The sequence below is a fragment of the Macaca nemestrina genome, chromosome 9 (genome assembly GCF_043159975.1).
Source record: "Macaca nemestrina isolate mMacNem1 chromosome 9, mMacNem.hap1, whole genome shotgun sequence".
In the NCBI taxonomy this organism is placed as follows: Eukaryota; Metazoa; Chordata; class Mammalia; order Primates; family Cercopithecidae; genus Macaca; species Macaca nemestrina.
In genome coordinates, this window is record NC_092133.1 from 34502254 (window position 1) to 34525266 (window position 23013).

A 23013-nucleotide genomic window follows, 5' to 3' on the forward strand; every position below is an offset into this window, starting at 1 on the left:
TATAGGCCGTGGTCTCGGCTCTTGTGTAAGAATTCCGACCACACAGCCCTGCACTTCAGCTGTGTGTAATGAAAAAGGTTGGGATGAGCCAGGGAGAGCTAGTGTGGGAGCAGCTTTTAAGGCTCTTTTTTAAGGAATGGAAAGGGGAGTGGGGAAAGGATTTAGGATTTATGGGGTCGGCTAGGTTTATCTAGAACAGCATAATGGGTTGTGGAGGGAGGTATTGAGGATAAGAGAGTATATGTATTTGGCACCATGGGGTGGATAGGCAAGATAATTTGGTTGATAAGGCACAGGTCCTGAACTAACCTGTAAGACTTGTCTGGTTTTTGGACAGGTAAAATGGAGCAATTGTAAGAAGAGTTTATAGGCTTTAAAGGGCCATGCTGTAACAGACGAGTGATAACAGGCTTTAATCCTTTTAAAGTGTGCTGTGGGATGGGATATTGGCATTGAGTGGGGTAAGGGTGATTAGGTTTTAATGGGATGGTAAGGGGTGCATGATCAGTTGCCAAGGAGGGAGTAGAGGTATCCCATACTTGTGGATTAAGGTGGGGAGATACAAGGGGAGGATGCAAAGGAGGCTTTGAACTGGGGAAAAGGGCAGCAATGAGATGTGGCTGTAGCCCAGGCATAGTCAGGAAAGCAGATAATTTAGTTAAAATGTCTTGACATAATAAGGGAGCTGGGCAGGTGGGGATAACTAAAAAAGAGTGCGTAAAAGAATGTTGTCCAAGTTGGCACCAGAGTTGGGGAGTTTTAAGAGGTTTGGAAACCTGGCCATCAATACCCACAACAGTTATGGAGGCAAGGGAAACATGCCCTTGAAAAGAAGGTAATGTGGAGTGGGTAGCCTCCATATTGATTAAGAAGGAGACAGACTTACCCTCCACTGTAAGAGTTACCCAAAGCATCTGTGATGGTCTTGTAGGCTTCTGAGGCGATTGGGCAGTGTCAGTCTTCAGCCGCTAAGCCGAGAAGATCTGGGAAGGGGTCAGTCAGAGAGCCTTGGGCCAGAGTTCCAGGGGCTCTGGGAGTGGCTGCTGGGTGAGTTGGACAGTCTGATTTCTAGTGGGGTCCTGCACAGATGGGACACAGCTTAGGAGGAATCCTGGGCTGCGGGCATTCCTTGGTGCAGTGGCCAGATTTTTGGCACTTGAAGTAAGATCCTGGGGGAGGAGGTCCTGAAAGAATGCCTGACCACTGCGGTTCAGGAGTTTTGAAGTTCTTGCGTGCTGGTGATGTGGCTAGGGTTTTTCTCACAGCGGAGGCAAGTTTAATTGCAACTCTTCTCTATTATTGTACACCTTGAAGGCGGGGTTAATTAAGTCCTGTTGTGGGGGGTTTGAGTGCCAGAATCTAATTTTTGGAGCTTTTTCTAATGTCAGGAGCGGATTGGGTAATAAAATGCATATTGAGAATAAGACAGCTTTCTGGCCCCTCTGGGTCTAGGACAGTAAAGTGTCTAAGGGTGGGCCACGAACTGGGCTGGGTTTTTATATTTGATGAAAAAGAGCCTAAACACTAACTGATTTGGGAGAGGTTGGATAAAGAAAAAAGGAGCATTAACCTTGACTATGCCTTTTGCTCCAGCCACCTCTTTAAGAGGAAATTGTTGGGCAGGTGGGGGAGGGCTAGTTGCAGAACAAAACTGTAAGCTGGACTGGGTGTGAGGAGGGAGGTGATAGAAGGATTATAGGGTGGGGGAGTGGAGGCTGAGGAAGAATTGGGACCTGGCTCGGCCTGGTGAGGTGCAGCCTGGGGAGGAGGAGAGAGGTCAGATGGGTCTGTAGAAAAGGAGGGTTCACAGGACTCAGAGCTTGAAGTGGAGACTGAAGGAACAGGAGAGAAAGAAGAAAGATTTGAGATGAGTCACATTGGGAGCAGAGGCTAGGGAGGGACCAATGTGTAACAGAATGCCTGGACGTCAGGTGCACCTCAGACCCATTTGACAATTTTTTGACAAAAATCATCCAGGTCTTGAAAAATAGAGAAATTAAAAGTGCCATTTTCTGGCTATTTGGAACCATTGTCAAGTTTGTACTGGGGCCAAGTGGTATTGCAGAAGAAAATAAGACATTCAAGTTTTAGGTCAGGTGTGAGTTGAAGAGGTTTTAAGTTCTTGAGAACACAGGCTAAGGGAGAAGAAGGAGGAATCGAGGGCAGAAGGTTGCCCATAGTGAAGGAGATAAGTTTAAAGAGAAGCGTATAGACATGGAGAAGGGGCTGGTGAGCAGCCCTGGACTGCAATGTGGGTGAGCAGCCAAACCAAGTGTCCCCACAGTTGACTTGCCACCAAGGGTATGTGGGTGAGTGACCAAGGCAGGCATCCCTGCAGTGAACAGACACCAATGAAATGTGGGTAAATAGTCAGGCAGGCATCCTCACAGTGATTAAACATCAAGGGAAGACTGTCTTCCCAAGTCTGGACTGGCGCCGGAGTTTTGGGTCCACAGATAAAATGTGTCTCCTTGTTTCTACTAGAGAGGAAAAACAACTGGAATTGGAAGGGCAGGGAGATTGAAGCATACATCGAGAGAGGAAGATTGAAGGGAAGTGAGAAAGGCTGGAGAAGAGTGAAAAGACCGCTTTCCTGATTTGAAATTGGTGAGATGTTCCTTGGGCTGGTTGGTCTGAGGACCAGAGGTCGTAGGTGAATCTTCTCACAAAGCGACAGCAAGGACAGGGGACCGGTCTCCCGAAGGAGTCCTCCTGTCCCGGGTTTTGGCACCAAATGTCATGCGCATCCATGTAAAGAGACCACCAACAGGGTTTGTGTGAACAACAAAGCTGTATATTTCACCTGGCTGCAGGTGGGCTGAGTCCAAAAGAAGAGTCAGCAAAGGGTGGTGGGATTATCATTAGTTCTTATAGGTTTGGGATAGGTGTACAAAGTACCCTCTTAAGGGCGAGGAGAATATTACCAAGTACCTTCTTAAGGGCAGAGGAGAATATATCGTATCAGTTAGGGTGGGGCAGGAACAAATCACAATGGTGGAATGTCATCAGTTAAATCTTTTTTCACTTCTTTTGTGGATCTTCAGTTGCTTCAGGCCATCTGGATGTATACATGCAGGTCACAAGGGATATGATGGCTTATCTTGGGCTCAGAGGCCTGACACTCATCATTCAGCTCCCACTTATAAGTGAGAACATGCAGTGTTTGGTTTCCTGTTGCTGTGTTATAGTTTGCTGAGGATAATCACTTCCAACTCCATCCATGCCCTATAAAGGCTTCTAACTCCATCCATGCCCTATAAAGGATCTTGTTTCTTTTTATGGCTGCATGATGTTCCATGGTGTATATGTACCACATTTGGTTTATACAATCTATCATTGATGGGCATTTAGGTTGATTCCATGTCTTTGTTATTGTGAATAGTGCTGTAGTGAGCATACACGTGCATGCATCTTTATAACAGAATGATTTATATTACTTTGGGTATATACCCTAATGGGATTTCTGGGTCAAATGGTATTTCTGCCTCCAGGTCGTGAGGAATTGTCACACTGTCTTCTGCAATGGTTGAACTAATTTACACACCCACCAACAGTGTAAAAGCATTCCTTTTTCTCCACAACCTTGCCAGCATCTGTTGTTTTTTGACTTTTTCAGTAATAGCCATTCTGACTGATGTGAGGTGGTATCTCATTGTGGTTTTGATTTGCATTTCTCTAATGATCAGTGATGTTGAGCATTTTTTCGTATTTGTTGGCTGTATGTATGTCTTCTTTTGAGAAGTGTCTGTTTATGTCCTTTGCCTACTTTTTAATGGTTTTTTTTTTCTTGTAAATTTGTTCAAGTTCTTTGTAGTCTTTGGATATTAGACGTTTGTCAGATGGATAGACTGCAAAAATTTTCTCCCAATCTATAAGTTGTGTGTTCACTCTAATGACAGTTTCTTTTGCTGTGAAGAAGTTCTTTAGTTTAATTAGATCTTATTTGTCAATTTTTGCTTTTGTTGCAATTGCTTTTGCCGTTTTTCTCATGCTTGTGCCTATGCCTTGAATGGTATGGATTTTCTTCTAGGTCTTTTATAGTTTTGGGTTTTACATTTAAGCCTTTAATCCATCTAAGGTTAATTTTTGTGTATGGTGTAAGGAAGGGGTCCAGTTTCCATTTTCTGCATATGGCTAGCCAGTACTCCTAGCACCATTTATTGAATTGAGAGTCCTTTCCCCCATTGTTTGTTTGTGTCAAGTTTGTTGATGATCAGATGGTTATAGGTGGGCGGTCTTATTTATGAGTTCACTATTTCTGTTCCATTGGTCTATGTATCTGTTTTTTTTAACCAGTGCCATGCTGTTTTGATTACTGTAGCCTTGTAGTATAGTTTATAGTTGGGTAGCATGATACCTCTAGCTTTGTTCTTTTTGCTTATGATTGTCTTGGCTATTTTGGCTCTTTTTTGGTTCCATATGAATTTTAAAATAGTTTTTTTCTAATTCTGTGAAGAATGTCAATTGTAGTTCAATGGGAATAGCATTTAATGTGTAAATTACTTTGGGCAGTGTGGCCATTTTCATGATATTGATTCTTTCTATCCATGAGCATGGACCGTTTCTCCATTTGTTTGTGTCCTCTCTGATTTCTTTGAGTAGTGGTTATCTTTAACATTAAAAAATATTTTTATTATGGAGCTTTTCCAAAAGACTGTCAAAATAGCATTGTATAATTAACCCTTGTGTATCTACCCAGATTCAATAATTACAACATTTTGAGAATCTTTTTTCACTTGTCTTCCCTGTCACTTCTTTTTCCTAGAGTATTCTTAAGTATTCTACTTGTAATTTCAGTTGTAAACACTTCAGGATGCATCTGTAACTTATCAGTTGTAAACACTTCAGGATGCATCTGTAACTTATCAGGGCTGCATTTTTACAAAATATAATGACCCTGACAACCTGAATTTTGTTCTATCTTTGGTGACCTAGTTTCTGCTTAAGGGAACTTTTATAATAGGAAAAGTATAAGAAATGAAAGGGAAGTTGGGGTGTGTAGATGGAAGCATAGGAACCTAGCATTGAAGGCCAGAATTGTTCTTAAAGGGAATTTTAATCCCCCTTTTAAAACCAGATATAGATGATCAGATGATTCAGACTCTTAAGTTGTTACTCCTGATATCGCCATGTTATAGTTATTATTTAGTGTTGCTTGTAAGTAAGTGCTCTTGTAGGGCTCCCTAACACTGGTCTAGGGCTTGAGGACATTTTCATAAATGTTTTATTATGTTTCTAAAATACAAGGACTCTTATTAAAAAACATAACTATAACCCTATAGTTAGCACATAACTACAACCCTGTATATAATACATATATAACCATATCATTTGGAGACCTACCAGGTTGGTCATAATTTCTTGGTTATTTCAGTGAATAGAACTAGGAAATATGATTTTAACAAAGTTAAAATATATCCTGAATTTTTAGTAATACTCCCTATTAAACAGTATAGGATTTTTACTTGACCTCATCTTTTTTTTTGTATGTTTTTAAACATTAGGTGTGTTATTCTATTTCCTTTTTTCTATGCTGAGAACTCTAGTTCTCATGAAGGCTGCATATAATAGAATAAAATAGAATGTTATGTACAATTTGTTTGGTTTGTCTGCATTATACTTATAATAGTTGACAGTAATAATAGCACACTACCCCTGAAAATTATGATCATTACAAAAGTATAAATTACTGTGCTTTAAAATCACTTGAAATATTTACTGTATGTGTAGTTATGTCCTCACTTGGATATATATTTAGGTTGCTTTGTTTCATTCTATTTTTAATTTTTAGGGGCTGCTTTTAAAAAATAGTTTTCTTTTATATTTAAATAAAATATTCACATGGTTCTAAAAAATCAGTAAAACAAGTTGTATTTTAAAAGTTCAGTATCTCTATATATTTTAGTCCACTTGTACTTTGTTTTTATTCTGTTGGCTTCCTAATGTGAGTGATATTGAAATTAGCCAAGTAACTTCTCTCTCCCATTTCTTCTCCCCCAGCATCTGATATGAAGTAATATCCTTCTACTCCCAGTTAATAACTATGAGTCAATCAGTAAGCTTATTCTTTTTCCATCCTTTTTTTTTGTTTTTGAGATAGAGTCTCTCTCTGTCACCAGGCTGGAGTGTGATGGTGCGATCTTGGCTCACTGCAACCTCTGCCTCCTGGGTTCAAGCCATCCTCCTGCCTCAGCCTCCTGAGTAGCTGGGACTACAGGTGCGTGCCAACATGCCTAGCTAATTTTTGTAATTTTTGTTTATTTTGTAGAGACGGGGTTTCACCATGTTGGCCAGGATGGTCTCATTCTCTTGACCTCGTGGTCCTCCCACCTTGGCCTCCCAAAGTGATGGTATTACAGGCATGAGCCACCGCGTCTGGCCTCATTTTTAAGATATTTTTTACTGGATCTACATTGTTAGAGCATATAGCCATTGTCTACTATGTTTTCTCCCTTGTAATCATCACCTAGTCTTAGTTCTATAAGTAAATACAGTCATGCATTGTTTAATGATGGGGACATGTTCTGAGAATGCATCATTAGGCAATTTCCTCATTGTGTGAACATCATAGGGTATACTTACATAAACCTAATGGTATGGTCTACTACACACCTAGGCTGTATGGTATAGCCTATTGCTCCTAGGCTACAAACCTGAATAGCATGTTACTGTACTGAATACTGTTGACAGTTGTAACACAATAGTAAGTATTTGTGTATCTAAATATAGTAAAAGTATAGTAAAAATACAGTATTATAACCTTATGGAACCACCATTGTATATACCATCCATTGTTGACTGAAACTTTGTTATGTGGTACATGATCATACATGGTTAATGCTTACCATCAGTTCTTACATAGATACCTCTCCAGCCATTTGAGTTTTTATTTTCTGATAGATTTCTCTGGAAGATTTCCTGGGAACAATATCCTTTGAGTTCTTACATGTCTCTAATAGTTTTACTGTGGCCTTTATACTTGAAAGTCATTTTGGCTTAATATAAGATCCCTGTGATAGCAGCAGGAGGCAGACAAATTCCTAAGCAGATAGGGGTGTGTTCCCAGTGAAACCTGGCCTCCAAGCCAAAGACAGCCTGAAGCCTGAAAACCAAGCTGCCAGTTCCAAGTAAAGTCCCCGACAGGAATGAAAACTTCTATTCCTGTTTGCCTACCCTTTTTCAATTGGTTCTTTCTGAATAACACTTTTTAACCAATAGAATGTTGCCTTTTCCAAAGCTACCTACAGCCCACACTTCCCCCATTATGAGCCTATAAAAACCCTGGACTCAGCCACATTTTGGGACTATCTGCCTTTGGATGGGGGACTACCTGACCTTGGGTAGGGGGCTGCCCACTTGAGGTCCCCTCTCCACTGAGAGCTGTTGCATTGCTCAATAATGCCAAAATGATGGGTGCAAAAAGTACTGTAACACCATAACTCTCCGTCCTGGTCTCTGAGCAATTGGGGAGAAGAAGCCGCTGGTTGTGACACCCCCACCCCCCATTCACTGAAGCTGTGGATGGGTGGGAATGAACTAGAGATGTAGTGCTTCCCAGAGTCCAGACCTCAGGACTCCCCAAACCAGGGATGTAACATACCCCTCACTCACCAAGCTGCAAGTGGCGGGAACAATCAAGCTGTGACACCCTTGGGGCTCTGTGGTTCCTGGTATCTCTGAGTTTTCAGGTACCACCGTGTTCCCTTTGTCCAGACGCTGGCACCCAAGGTGGAAGCAGGTCACAGCATGCCAGGCCCAACCATGGGCCAGGGTGCAAGCTGAGCACAGCCTACTGGGCTGAGTGGGAGGAGTACCTCCAGTGGCAAGCAGGGAGTGGTGTTGCTGGCCATAGAAGTCTCTGGCTGGCCAAGTGGCACCAGAAAATCCTGTGTCACTTGGCTTACATCTTCTGTCATTGAATATCTTAAATCTGGTTTTTTATTGTGTCTGATAATAAAGTGTCACTGTTAGAAACTTACAGTAAATCTGATTTTCTTTCTCTTATAAGTAATTTATTCTTTTTCTCTATGCCCAAAGGGTATTTTATTTTCTTTTTTAATCCAGTATTTTACTGGAATGTATCTGTTATTGGTCATTCTGTGATTCGATGTGTCCTTTCTATATGTAGTTTAATATTTTTCAGGAGAGTTTTATTTACAGTTTTTCATATTTATTCTGTTTCATGACTGGTTTTCGTCTTTAGGAACTCCTATTATACATATGTTAGGTTTTTAAAAACCCATTTTCTGGCTGGGCATGGTGGCTCACACCTGTAATCCCAGCACTTTGGGAGGCCAAGGCAGGTGGATCACGAGGTCAGGAGATTGAGACCATCCTGGCTAACACGGTGAAACCACATCTCTACTAAAAATACAAAAAATTAGCCGGGTGTAGTGGCAGGCACCTGTAGTCCCAGCTACTTGGGAGGCTGAGGCAGGAGAATGATGTGAACCCAGGAGGCGGAGCTTGCAGTGAGCTGAGATTGTGCCACTGCACTCTAGCCTGGGTGACAGAGAGGGACTCTGTCTCAAAAAACAACAACAACAACAACAACAATAAAAACCCCATTTTCTGTGTTTGTCACTTTCTCTGAAATTCTTGATATTTTTATTTCTCTTCTTTTTATCTCTTTTTTCTTTTTTAATCCATTTTAAGACAGCATTTTTTATGTTTATTCACTTTTTCAGTTCTTTTGGTCTTTATTTCTGAAATGCTATTTTAAAAAATTGTTATTGTTTTCTGGATTCTGTCATCTTCCTTCAGAGTTTTTCTAATTGTAATTTATGATTTAAAATATATTCTATCATTTTATTAATTTCTTTTACTATGTTTGGAAATATTAGATTACAGTTTTCAGAGTTCTCATGGGCATGTGTTTTCTGGAATGATTTTGTTATTTCTACGGAGGTTATCAAGCTTTATCCTCTTATTCTTACAATATTTTTTCATGAAGTTGTGATTCATTTTTATTGCTCATTTTAATGCAAAATTGTTTTTTTCTGAACTTTTAGAAAGGAGGGATGTGTTAGTAGAATTTTTATAGCTTCACAAGTTTCGAGCTTTCGTGTGTGTGTGTGTGTGTGTGTGTGTGTGTGAGAGAGAGAGAGAGAGAGAGAGTCAGAGAGAGATTAAAAAGTATGGCCTGTTGCTTTCTGAGATATTCTGATTTTGTTTGCTTCTCCACTTTTACATGAGCTTTCTGTTTCCTTTTCCCAGTTATCTATATTTTCTTCAGTATGGAGTCTTTTCTCAAATATTTCTCATTATGAGTTTTTATTTGTGGAAGTTTTGGCTGGTTGGTTTTGTGAGTTCATAGGGCACAGAGTGCTTCAGACCCTTCCCACGGATGTATGAACCCATCTACAAATTGGGGTATACAAAACCTACCCACTTATCTGCTGCTATCTTAAAATATGCCTGTTTCCCTCTCCAATGGGTATGTGCTTGAGAGCAAGAAAGAGAATGAACATGAACAAGAATATGTACACATGAGTTAGGGGATTTCTGGGAAGGCTTCTAGGAGCCAGATTCTCTATGCCTTACTCTGTAACCATAGTATGCTCAGTGAAAGTGATCATAATCATGGATATATACTTAGTCTTTATATATTAGTAAATGTCATATATCAAATGAAAAATCTACAGAGAAAATAAAATTACCAGTTTTGCTTTTGAAAAGGGAAATAGGCTGGGCGCAGTGGCTCACGCCTGTAATCTCAGCACTTTGGGAGGCTGAGGCGGGCAGATCACGAGGTCAGGAGATCGAGACCATCCTGGCTAACATGGTGAAACCTCATCTCTACTAAAAATACAAAAAAATTAACTGGGCATGGTGGTGGGCACCTGTAGTCCCAGCTACTCGGGAGGCTGAGGCAGGAGAATGGTGTGAACCCCAGAGGTGGAGCTTGCAGCAAGCGGAGATCACAACACTGCACTCTAGCCGGGGTACCAGAGCGAGACTCCATCTCAAAAAAAAAAAAAGAAGAAGAAAAAAGAAAAGGGAAATAAAATTTTTTTTGTGCAAAATATATGCTGGGTTATACAGAAGTGAGCTTCATTTAGATCAAGGAGGAAAAGCTGATAAAATGTTAAAAGACATGGAACATTGATTCAAATGTTCATTAATTCTAATTAAATATATTAGCTCAGTTTTATGTTATATAGACTGATTTAGAATATCCTAGTGATTGAGAGCTTAGCCTCTAGAATGATAGACCTAGATTTGAATCTGTAAGCTACTAGCTATTGACTTCTGATGACTTACTTAATTGCTGTAATTCTTAGTTTTTTTTCTTCTTTAAAATGAGATAATTAGAACCTGTTTTTTGGAGTTATTGTAAAGATTAAATAAGATAACACATTAAAGTGGTTGCACAATGTCTAGTACTTAATAAGGGCTCAAGAGAAATGGGGAAGTATTATTCTGATTTGTGTGGTTGAGTAGATAGATTTTCTTAAAGGAAGGGCTTATAGTGACATTAGCTTTATTTTCATATTGAGTCTTCCTCTGGCAGTAACAGGTTTTGCCTGCTTGCTCCCTGCAGAGTTTTGTGTTCATACTCTTTCTTTGTAATAATATGATTTGTTTTGATTCCATCATGCCTTAGTACATAGTATATACTAAGTGTAAATAAATATTTGATAACTGTTTTTGTCTTCACAGAATATGAGTAGCACATTACATGTTTTTGGATAATCTAGTTAACTCTGGTGGGCCATGCCCAGTTTGTCCTCAGGATGTCCATGCTTTTTCATCACCTGGACTTTCAGACTTTTCAGCAACAGGTTTTTTTTTTTTTTTTGTAGGAGCTCATGACTGTTGCTAGATTTGAGATTGCTGTTTCATCTATCATTATTCTCACAAAGATGCATAGACACAGCTGTGGGCTTTAACGATATTTCTGATTGATCTATTCCATATTTTAGAATTGTTTACTTACCATCAGTAACAAAAATCTTGAAATTCTGGGTTTCTGCTACTGATGGTGAATAAGCAATTCCTAGAGCAGCAGTCCCCAACCGTTTTGGCACCAGGGACCAGGTTAGTGGAAGACAATTTTTCTACGGGGAAAGAGTTGAGGGTGGGGATGATTTCGGGATGAAACTGTACCGCCTCAGATCATGAGGCATTAGATTCTCATAAGGAGTACACAGCTTAGATCCCTCGCATGCACAGTTCACAACAGGGTTTAAAGTCCTATGAGAATCTAATGCCACCTCTGATCTGACAGGAGGCAGAGCTCAGGTGGTAATGCTTGCTCACCTGTTGCTCACCTCCTGCTGTGTGGCCTCCGTTCCTAACAGACCACAGACCCATACTGATACCAGTCCATGGCCTGGGGGTTGGGGACCCCTGCCTTAGAGTGTTTACCTAGTCCATTTCTGTTGTCTTTGACTTTGGAATATCATTTTATTCATGACATATTGGTATTGCATATTCCTTTCTTCCCACATTTCACTGTGGCTTTAATTTGCAACTCTCTTAATGACTAATGATGTTCAGCATCTTTTCATGCAATTTTTTGTAATTCATGTATCTTCTTTGGTAAAGTATCTATCTAAATCTTTTGCCCACTTTATTATTAGGTCACTTGTTTCTTATGACTTTTGGAATGTTCTTTATGTATCCTGTATACAAGTCTTTTATGGTATATGTGCTTTGCAAATATTTTTTTCCTAGCCAGTAGCTTGTCTTTTCAGCCTCCTAACAGTGTCTTTTTTTTTTTTTTTTAATGGGGTTTCACTCTTGTTGCCCAGGCTGGAGTGCAATGGAGCAATCTTGGCTCACTGCAACCTCCACCTCCCAGGTTCAAGCAATTCTCCCACCTCAGCCTCCCAAGTAGCTGGGATTACAGTCATGTGCCACCATGCCTGGTTAATTTTTGCATTTTTAGTAGAGATGGGGTTTCACTGTGTTGGTCAGGCTGATCTTGAACTTCTGACCTCAGGTGATCCACCCGCACCAGCCTCCCAAAGTGCCTAACAGTGTCTTTGCCTAACAGTGTCTTTTGAAGAGCAAATGTTTTTATTTTTCACAAAGTCTTTTATTACATTTTTTCTTTCATGTGTTGGGCTTATAGTGTTGCGTCTAAGAGAATACTCCTTAACCAAAAGTCATAAAGAACGTCTATATTTTCTTCAAAAAGCTTTATAGTTTTAGGTTTATGGTTAACTCTATGATCCCTTCTGAGTTAATTATTTGTATGTATGGTGCTAAGTTTTGGTTTTGCATATGGATAGCCACTTGTTTCAGCAGCATTTGTTAAAAAGGCAGCCCTTTCTTTATTGAACTGCCTTTACATCTTTGTCAAAAATAAATTGTCCATGTATGTGGGTCTATTCTTGGACTCTATTCTGTTCTACTGATGTGCTTGTCTTGATGCCAATCACACATTGCCTTGATTACTGTAGCTTTATAATGAGATTTGAAATCAGGCAATGTTGGCCCCAAACTTGTCGTTTTTCAGACTGGTTTTGCCTGTTCTAGGTCCTTTGCATTTTCGTCTGCATTTTAAAACCAACTTGTCATTTTCCCTTAAAAACAAACTGGGATTTTAATTGATATTGTGTTGAATCTATAGAACTATTTTGGGAGAATTGACCTCTTAACAATATTGACTATTTCAACACAGGGTGTGTGTGTGTGTGTGTGTGTATATATATATATAACTCCATTTAGTTAGATTTTCTTTCGCTTATCTAGCAATGTTTTATAGTTTTTAAGTCTTGCACATCTTTTGTCTGCTTTAATTCTAAGTATTTATCTCTAAGTATTTCCCAGGTGTTTTAAAATTCCTGAGTGCTATTGTAAATGACATTGCTTGTGAAATTTTGATTCTTTATTATTTGTTGCTAATACATAAAAATACAATTGATTTTTGTATACTGATCTTATAACCAACAACCTTTTTTTTTTTTTTTTTTTGAGATGCAGTCTTTCTCCAGTCACCAGGCTGGAGTGCAGTGGCATGATCTCGGCTCACTGCAGCCTCCACCTCCTGGGTTCAAGTGATTCTCCTGCCTCAGCCTACCGAGTAGCTGGGACTACAGGCGCGTGCCACTCTGCCCAGCTAATTTTTGTATTTTTAGTAGAGACAGGGTTTCACCATGTTGGCCAGGATGGTCTTGATCTCTTGACCTCGTAATCTTCCCGTCTCGACCTCCCAAAGTGCTGAGATTACAGGTGTGAGCCAACAAGCCCAGCCATAACCTACAAACTTGATAAATTCATGTATTAGTTCTAGTAGCTTCTTAATAGAGTCCATCAGATTTTCTATAAAGACATTCATGTTATTTGAGAATAAAGATAATTTTACTTTTTCCTGTCAAATATAAATGCCTTTTATTTATTTTTCTTGCTGATTGTCCTGTCCAGAACTTCTAGTAGAATATTGAATAGAAGTGGTAACAGTGGACACTCTTGTGTTATTGCAGGTCTTAGTGTCATAGTCCATTTTGTGCTAACAGAATATCAGACTGGATAATTTATAATGAACAGAAATGTGTTGGCTGAAGGTTTGAGAGGCTGGGAAGTCTAAGATTGAAGGGCTGGCATATCACAAGGACCTGTCTGGTGAGTCATCTCATGGCAGAAGGGCAAAGAGAGGGTAAGAAAGAGCAAGAGATCAAACTTGCCAGCTCAAGTCTTTTTGTAAATGGCATTAATCCATTCATGAGGGTGGAGCCTGCATGACCTAAATACTTCCCATTAGGCTGCACATTCCAACACTATTGCATTGGTAATATGGTTTGGCTGTATGTCCCCACACAAATCTCATGTTGAGTTATGATCTTCAGTGGTGGAGGAAGGGCCTGTTGGGAGGTGATTGGATCATGGGGGCAGATCTCCCCCTTGCTGTCCTAATGATACTGAGTTATCATGAGATCTGGTTGTTTAAAAGTGTATAGCACTTCCCCCTTCACTCTGTCTCTTTCCTGCCAGTCATGAGAAGATGTGCTGGCCTCCTCTTCGCCTTCTGCCATGATTGTAAGTTTCCTGAGGCCTCCCCAGCCATGCCTCCTTCACAGCCTGTGGAACTGTGAGTCAATGAAACCTGTTTTCTTTATAACTTGCCCAGTCTCAGATAGTTCTTTATACTGGAGTGAAAATGGACTAATGTGATTGGGGATTAAGTTTCCAACATATGCTTTTGTGAAGGTGGAGGCATGTTCAAACCATAGCAAGTTGAAATCATTCAGTCTTTTGCCATTAAATATGATGCTACCTATGTATTTTTCATAGTTGCTCTTTATTAAATGAAAAAAATTTCCTTTAATTCTCATTTTGTTGAAAGTTTTTATGAGGAATGGATTTTGGATTTTATCAAATGACTTTACTGCATCTATTGAAATCATGTATGTGTGTGTGTGTCTGTGTGTGTCCATGCATGCATGCGTGCATGTGTTTGTATTAATTTGTTAGTATGTTGAGTTACATTGATGTTTTTGAATGTTAAAACAACTTTATATTCCTGGATAAGCCCAACTTTGCTGTGACGTATTATCCTTATTGGTCAGTAGTTTTATTTTTTTTCTAGTATCTTTGTCTGGTTTTGGTATCAAAGCCGTGCTGGCATCATAGAATAAACTGGGGACACCTATCTCCTCTCCTACTTCCTGGAAGAGTTTGTATAAAACTAATACTATTTCTCCCCTAAATGTTTGTTAGAATTCACCAGTATTCACATGTTTTCATACACAAATTAAAAATAAATATAAGAAGCACATTAAAGCCTTTTAATGATTTGATAGATGTCTAAATATTGCCGTAACTTTTCTAATGTCTGTCCTTTGGGATCATTAGTTTTCAATGTGTTCAACTAGGCTGAAAGAAAATTTTCCTTTTATATTTTTTAAAAGCCTTATTGAGATAAAATATATATAGCATAAAATTTATTGATTTAATATATAAAATTCAGTGTTTTATAGTATATTCGTGGATTTTTATGGTCATCTTCATAATCGAATTTTTAAACATTTTCATCACCTTCAGAAGCAACTCTTTACCTTTTATCAGTCATTCCTCATGAACTTCTCCCCAATTCTGACAACCACTAATCTATTTTTTGTTTCTATATGTTTGCCTGTTCTGGATATTTCACATAAACAAATTTTGTATTACGTGGTCTTTTGTGATGGACATCTTTCACTTAGCGTAATGTTTTCAAAGCTCATCCACATTATAGGTTATATTAGTACTCCATTTTTTATAATTGTCTAATAGTATTCCATTGTAAGGATCTCATACATTTTAAGAAAGACACTTTCAACTTATATTAGATATACTATAGGAAAAACTAAACTTTTAGTTAAACAATTAGCTATTTTCAGTCAAGATTAAATTATACCTAATCACATTAATAATGGTGAATAACATCTATTCTTTTTTAAATTTTTTTCAACTTTTATTTTAGATTCAGGAGGTACTTGTGTAGATTTATTATTTGGTTATATTGCATGATGCTGAGGTTTGGGGTACAAATGATCCCATCATTCAGGTACTGAGAATAGTAACCAATAGTTTTTCAACCTTTCTGCTCTCCCTAACCCCTCTAGTAGTCCCCAGTGTCTATTGTTGTCATCTTTCTGTCCATGAGTACCCAATGTTTATCTCCCACTTAGAAGTGAGAACATGCAATATTTAGTTTTCTGTTCCTGTGTTAATTCACAGCTGCATCTATGTTGTTTCAACGGATGTGATTTTGTTCTTTTTTTATGGCTGCATAGTATTCCATGGTGTATCTGTACCACATTTTCTTTATCCAGTCCAATGTAGATGAGCACCTAGGTTGATTCCATGTGTTTGCTATTGTGAATTGTGCTGCTGTGAACATGCAAGTGCATATCATATGTCTTTTTGGTAGAATGATTTGTTTTCTCTGGATATATACCCAGTAATGAGATTGCTGGATTGAATGGTAGTTCTGTTTTAAGTTCTTTGAGAAATAACAAATAGCTTTCCATAGTGGCTGAACTAATTTGCATTCTCACCAACAGTGTACAGGCATTCCTTTTTTAAATAATAGCTATTCTGACTAGTGTGAGATGGCAACTCATTGTGGTTTTATTTGCATTTCTCTGATGATTAGTTATGTGGAACACTCTTAAATGTTGGCTCCCTGTATATCTTCTTTTGAGAAGTGTCTGTTCGTGTCTTTTTCCCATTTTTTAAATGAGGTTACTTAGTTTTTGCTTGTTCGGTTGTTTAAGTTCCTTATAGATTCTGGATATTAAGCCTTTGTTGGATGAGTAGTTTGTGATATTTTCTCCCATTCTCTAGATCATCTGTGTACTCTGTTGATAGTTTCTTTTGCTGTGCAGAAGCCACTTAGTTTAATTAGATCCCACCTATCAATTTTTGTTTTTGTTGCAGTTGCTTTTCAGGGCTTAATTATAAATTATTTCCAAAGGCTGATGTCCAGAATGGTGTTTCCTAGGTTTTCTTCTAGGATTCTTATAGATTGAGTTAATTTTTTCATATGGTGAAAGGTAGGGGTCCAGTTTCATTCTTCTTCTTATGACCAGCCAGCTATGCCAGCACTGTTTATTTAATAAGGAGTCCTTTACCCATTGCTTTTTTTTTTTTTTTTTTTTTTTGTCAACTTTGTCAAAGATCAGATGGCTGTAGGTATGCAGCTTTGTTTCTGGGTTCTCTATTCTGTTCCATTGGTCTGTGTCTGTTTTTATACCAGTACTATGAGTGGTACAGTTTTGGTTACTGTAGCCTTATAGTATGGTTTGAAGTTAGGTAATGTGATACCACTGGCTTTGTTCTTTTTCCTTAGGATTGCCTTGGCCTTCAGGTGTTTTTAGGTTCCATATGAATTTTAGTATAGTTTTTTTCTAGTTTTGTGAAAAATGACATTGGTAGTTTGATAGGAATAGCATTGAATCTATAGATTGCTTTGGGCAATATGGCCATTTTTATAATATTGATTATTCCAATCCATGAACATGGAATGTTTTCTATTTGTCTATGTAATCTGTGATTTGTTTTAGCAGTGTTTTGTAGTTCTCCTTGTAGAGATCTTTCACCTCCTTGGTCAGATATATTCCCAGGTATTTCAGTTTCTTTTCTTTTCTTTTTTCTTTTTTTTTGAGATGGAGTCTCGCTCTGTTGCCCAGGCTGGAGTGCAATGGTGTGATCTTGGCTCACTGCAAGCTCCGCCTCCTGGGTTCACACCATTCTCCTGCCTCAGCCTCCCACGTAGCTAGGACTACAGGCGCCCGCCACCATGCCTGGCTACTTTTTTTTTGTCTTTTTAGTAGAGACGAGGTTTCACCGTGTTGGCCAGGATGGTCTCGATCTCCAGACCTCGTGATCCACCTGCCTCAGCCTCCCAAAGTGCTGGGATTATAGGCGTGAGCCACTGTACCTGGCCGGTATTTCATTTTTTGTCTGTGGCTATTATAAAGGGATTGTGTTCTTGATTTGGCTCTTAGATTGAACATTATTGGTGTATAGAAATACTACTGATTTTTGTACGTTGATTTGGTATCCTGAAACATAGCTGAAGTCATTTATCCATTCTAGGGGCCTTTTGGTGGAGTCTTTAGGGTTTTCTATGTATAGAATCATATCATCCATAAACAGAGATAGTTTGACTTCTTTTTTTCCCTATTTGGATGACTTTTATTTCTTTCTCTTGCATGATTGCTGTGGGTAACACTTCTAGTACTATGAAGAATGTGTGCTGAGAGTAGGCATCCTTGTCTTGTTTCAGTTCTCAAGGGGAATGTTTCCAGTTTTTGCTCTTGCGGTATGATGTTGACTGTGGATTTACTGTAGATAACTCTCATTATTTTGAGGTATGTTCCTTTGATGTCTACTTTCTTGGGGGTTTCTATCATGAAGGGATGTAAGATTTTATCAAAAGCTTTTTCTGCATCTATTGAAATGATCATATGTTTTTTTGTTTGTATGTATGTATATGTTTCAACAGAAAGTCTCACTCTGTTGCCCAGGCTGGAGTGAAGTGGTATGATCATGGCCCACTGCAGCCTTGACCTACTGGGCTTAAGCGATTCTCCTACCTCAGCCCCACTGAGTAGCTGCAACTACAGGCACGTGCTACCATGCCTAGCTAATTTTTTTTTTTTTTTTTTTTTTTTTGTAGAGAGAGGATTTCACTATGTTTTCCAGGCTGGTCTCAAACTCTTGGTCTCAGGTGATCCTCCTCCCTTGGCTGCTTAAAATACTGGAATTACAGGTGTGAACCACCATGTCTGGCCAATTGTTTTTAATTCTGCTTGTGTGGTGAATCACATCTATTGATTTGTTTATGTCGAACCAATCTTTCATCCTAGGAATCAAGCGTATATGCCTATGTGATCATGGTGAATTAGCTTACTGATGTGCTGCTGGATTCAGTTTGCTAGTATTTTGTTGAGGATTTTTGCATCTATGTTCATTATGGATATTGGCCTATAGTCTTTTTTGGTTGTGTCTTTGCCAAGTTTTGGTATCAGGTGATGCTGGCTCCATAGAATTAGTTAGGGAGGAGTCCCTCCTCCTCGATTTTTTGGAATAGTTTCACTAGAATTGGTACCAGCTCTTCTTTATATGTCTAGTAGAATTTGGCTGTTAATCTATCTGGTCTGGGACTTCTTTGTTTTTTGGTAGGTGCTTTATTACTAATTAAATTTCTGAACTTGCTGTTGGTCTGTTCAGGGTTTCAATTTCTTGCTGATTCAATTTTGGGAGATTGTATGATTCCAGGAATTTATCCATTTTCTCTGGGTTTTGTAGTTTGTGGCATAGAAGCATTCATAATAGTCTCTGAGGATCTTTTGTATTTCTGAGATTGGTTGTCACATCTGTCATTTCTGATTTTGCTTATTTGGATCTTCTCTCTTTTTTCTTTGTTAATCTACCTAGCAGTCTGTTGATCTTCTTGATCCTTTCAAAGAACAAACTTTTGTTTCTGTTGATTCTTTGTATGGATTTAGTTCAATTCTGCTCTAATTTAGTTATTTCTTTTCTTTTGCTAGCTTTGGAGTTATTGTTTTTCTAGTTCCTTTAGATGGAATGTTAAATTGTTCATTTAAGATCTTTCTAATTTTTTTGTGGTAGCTATTTAGTGCTATAAACTTTCCTCTTAATATTGCTTTTGATACAACTCAGGGATTTTGGTATGTTGTGTCTTTGTTTTCATTTTTTATTTCAAAGAATTTAAAAAATTCTGTCTTAATTTTGTTGTTCACCCAAAAGTCACTTAGGAGAAAATTGTTTAATTTTCGTGTAATTGTGTGGTTTTGAGAGATCTTCTTGGTATTCATTTCTATTTTTATTCCACTGTGGTCCAAGAGTAAGGTTGGTAGGATTTTGACTTTTTTGAATTTATTGAGACTTGCTTTATGGCCTAGAATGTGGTTGATCTTGCAGTATATTATGTGCACAGATGAGAAGAATGCATATTCTGTGGTTGATAAGTGGAGTATTTTGTAGATGTCTATTAGGTGTAATTGGTCAAGTGTCATGTTTAAGTCCAGATTATTTGTTATATTTGTGTCTCAGTGATCTAATAGTGACAGGGTGGTGTTGAAGTCCTTCACTATAATTGTGCGGCTAAGTCTTTTTGTAGGTCTATTTATTAGTCTATTCTCTTGTTGCTATTAAGGAATACCTGAAACGGGGTAATTTATAAAGAAAAGAGGCTTCGTTGGCTCACAGTTCCATAGATTGAACAGGAGGCGAGGTTGGGGCTGCCTCAGGAAACTTTCAATCATGGCAGAAGGGGAAGCAGGCATGTCTTACATGGCTGGAGCAGGAGGAAGAGAAACAAAAGGGGAGGTGCTACACTTTTTTTTTCTTTTTTTTGAGATGGAGTTTTGCTCTTTTGCCCAGGCTGGAGTGCAGTGGCATGATCTCAGCTCATTGTGACCTCCACCTTCTGGTTTCAAGCGATTCTCCTGCCTCAGCCTCCTGAGTAGCTGGGATTACAGGCATCCGCCACCATGCCTGGCTAATTTTTGTGTTTTTTAGTAGAGACAGGGTTTCACCATATTGGCCAGGCTAGTCTCAAACTCCTGACCTCGTGTTCTGCCTGCCTCAGCCTCCCAAAATTCTGGGATTACAGACATGAGTCTCCACACCCGACCACTACACACTTTTAAACAGCCAGATTTCATGAGAACTCACCCACTATCACAAGAACAGCAAGGGGGAAATCTACCCCCATGATCCAATCATCTCTCACCAGGCCCTTCCTCCAAAATTGGGGATTACAATTCAAATTGAGATTTGGGCAGGGACACAAATCCAAATCATATCGTTTTGCCCACAACCCCTCCCAAATTTCATATCCTTCTCACATTGCAAAATATAGTCATCCCTTCTTAACAGTCTCCCAAGTCTTAACTCATTTCAGCATTAATTGAAAAGTCCACAGTCCAAAGTCTCATTTGAGATAAGGCAAGTCTCTTCTGCCTATAAGCCTGTAAAATCAAAAACAAGTTAGTTACCTCCAGGATACAATGGAGGTACAGACATTGGGTAAATACACCCATTCCAGAAGGGAGATATCAGCCAAAAGACAGGGGCTGCAGGTCCTATGCAAATCTAAAACCCAGAAGGGTAGTCATTAAATCTTAAACCTCCAAAATAATCTCCTTTGACACCATGTCTCACATTCAGGGCACACTGATGCAAGGGTTGGGCTCCCAAGGCCTTGAGGAGCTCCACTGCTTTAGCTTTGCAGGGCTCAGCTCCCATGGCTGCTCTCAAGGGCTGGTGATGAGTGCCTGCAGCTTTCCCAAGTGCACTGAACAAGCTGTCAGTGCATCTACCATTCTGGGGTCTGAAGAACAGTGGCCTTCTTTTCACAGTTCCACTAGGAAGTGCCCTAGTAGGGACTCTGTGTGTGGGATCCAACCCCACATTTCCCCTCCACACTGTCCTAGTAGAGGTTCTCCATGAGGGCTTCACCCCTGCAGCAGACTTCTGCTTGGACATCCAGGCATTTCCACACATCCTCTGAAATCTAGCTCAAGGCTTCCAAGCCTCAGCTCTTGCCCTCTGAGCATCTGGAGGTTTAACATCACATGAAAACTGCCAAGGTTTATGGCTTGCACCCTCTGGAGTAGGAGTCTGAGACCTATCTGGGGCTCTTTTAGCCATGGCTGGAACTGGAGGGGCTGGGATGCAGAGAGCAGTGTCCTGAGGTTGCACAGGGCATTGGGGTCCTGGGTCTGACCCACGAAACCATTCTTCCCTCCTAGGCCTTGGGGCCTATGAGGGGAGGGGCTGCCACAAAGGTCTCTCAAATGCCTTTGAGGCATTTTTCCCATTGTCTGCTATTAACATTTAGTTTCTTTTTACTTATGCAAATTTCTGTAGCTGGCTCGAATTCTTCCCATCAGAATGGTTTTTCTTTTCTACCACATGGCCAGGCTGCAAAATTTCAAAACTTTTATGCCTCCCTTTTAAATATAAGTTCCAGTTTTACATCACTTTTTTGCTCATGAGTGTGCTTAGACTACTAGAAGCAGCCAGGCTACATCTTGAATGCTTTTCTGCTTAGAAACTTCTTCCACTGGATACCCTAAATCATCACTTTCAAGTTTAAAGTTTCACAGATCCCTAGGGCAGTTGCCCAATGCCTCTAACCTCTTTGCTAAAGCATAGAAAAGTGATCTTTCCTCTAGTTCCCAATAAGTTCCTCATCTCCATCTGAGACCATCTCAGCCTGGACTTCATTGTGCATATCACTATCAGTATTTTGGTCACAACATTTTAACAAGGCTCTAGGAAGTTTCAAACTTTCCCTCATCTTCCTGTCTGCTTCTGAGCCCTTCAAACTGTTCCAACCTCTGCCCATTACTCAGTTCCAAAGTCACTTCCACATTTTCAGGTATCTTTATAGCAGTACCCTGCTCCTGGTTCCAATTTTTTGTATTAGTCCGTTTTCACACTGCTATAAAGAAATACCCCAAACTGGGTAATTTATAAATAAAAGAGGTTTAGTTGGCTCGTGGTTCTGCAGGCTGTACAGTAAGTATGGCTGGGAAGCCTTAGGAAACTTACAATCATGGCAGAAGTGGAAGTAGGCATGTCTTACATGGCTGGAGCCTGGGATAGAGAGAGGAGGGGTAGGTGCTACACACTTAAACAACCCAATCTCATGAGAAGTCACTCAGTATCATGAGAACAGAAAAGGAGAAATCCACCTCCATGATCCAGTCACCTCTCACCAGGCTCCTCCTCCAACGTTGGGGATTAGAATTCCACATGAGATTTGGGTTGGGACACAAATCCAAACCATATCACCAACTCTTTACTTTAAGCCTATGGGTGTCATTTTGTGTGAGATGGGTGTCTTGAAGACAGCAGATAGATGGGTCTCATTTTTTAAAAAAATCAAATTACCACTCTGTGTCTTTTAAGTGGGGCATTTAGACCATTTATATTCAAGGTTAATATTGATATGTGAGGTGTTGATCCTATCATGACATTGTTAGCTAGTTGCTTTGTAGTTTCTATTGTGTGGTTGCTTTATAGGATCTATGGGTTATATACTTAAGTGTGTTTTTGTGGTAGTGGGTGTCATGTTTTCATTTCCACGTTTAGAACTTCCTTACTTTTAAAAATACATAGTGAAACTGGAATGAACTTAGCGTTGACCTCAGAACTAATTCTTTTCATGTTGCAGTAAACTGCCTTACTAAAATTGTTTTCCTGGGAAGTGATCTTTACCAAAAGGTTTAAAAATGTCTTATGGAAGTCTTTAAAGGAGATTATATGTTTATCTATTTGGGGAAATTAAGATAGTATATCTTTGTGAGTCTTAACTGTATAGCATTCTGTGACATTTACAGTGGTGATGGAATGGTGTGTGTGTATGCTTGTGTGTTCTTGATTTTCTTAAATGAGATGAAATCTTGTAAGAAAGATACTTCCTACTCTCTAAAACTAGGGTCCTGAAATAGACGATTTCTAAGATTTCTTCAAGCCCAAATATCTGATGATGGACATGATTATTTTTGTTTTTGAGAACAGATTGTGAGGTAGATGGGG

At 39.3% G+C, this 23013-nt stretch overlaps 1 protein-coding gene across 7 annotated transcripts in view; it reads left to right on the forward strand.

Moving 5' to 3' along the window:
• LOC105478425 (heparanase 2 (inactive)) overlaps positions 1–23013 on the forward strand; it is an 870370-nt gene that overhangs the window by 56098 nt on the left and 791259 nt on the right. The gene's annotated exons all lie outside the window — the stretch shown is intronic.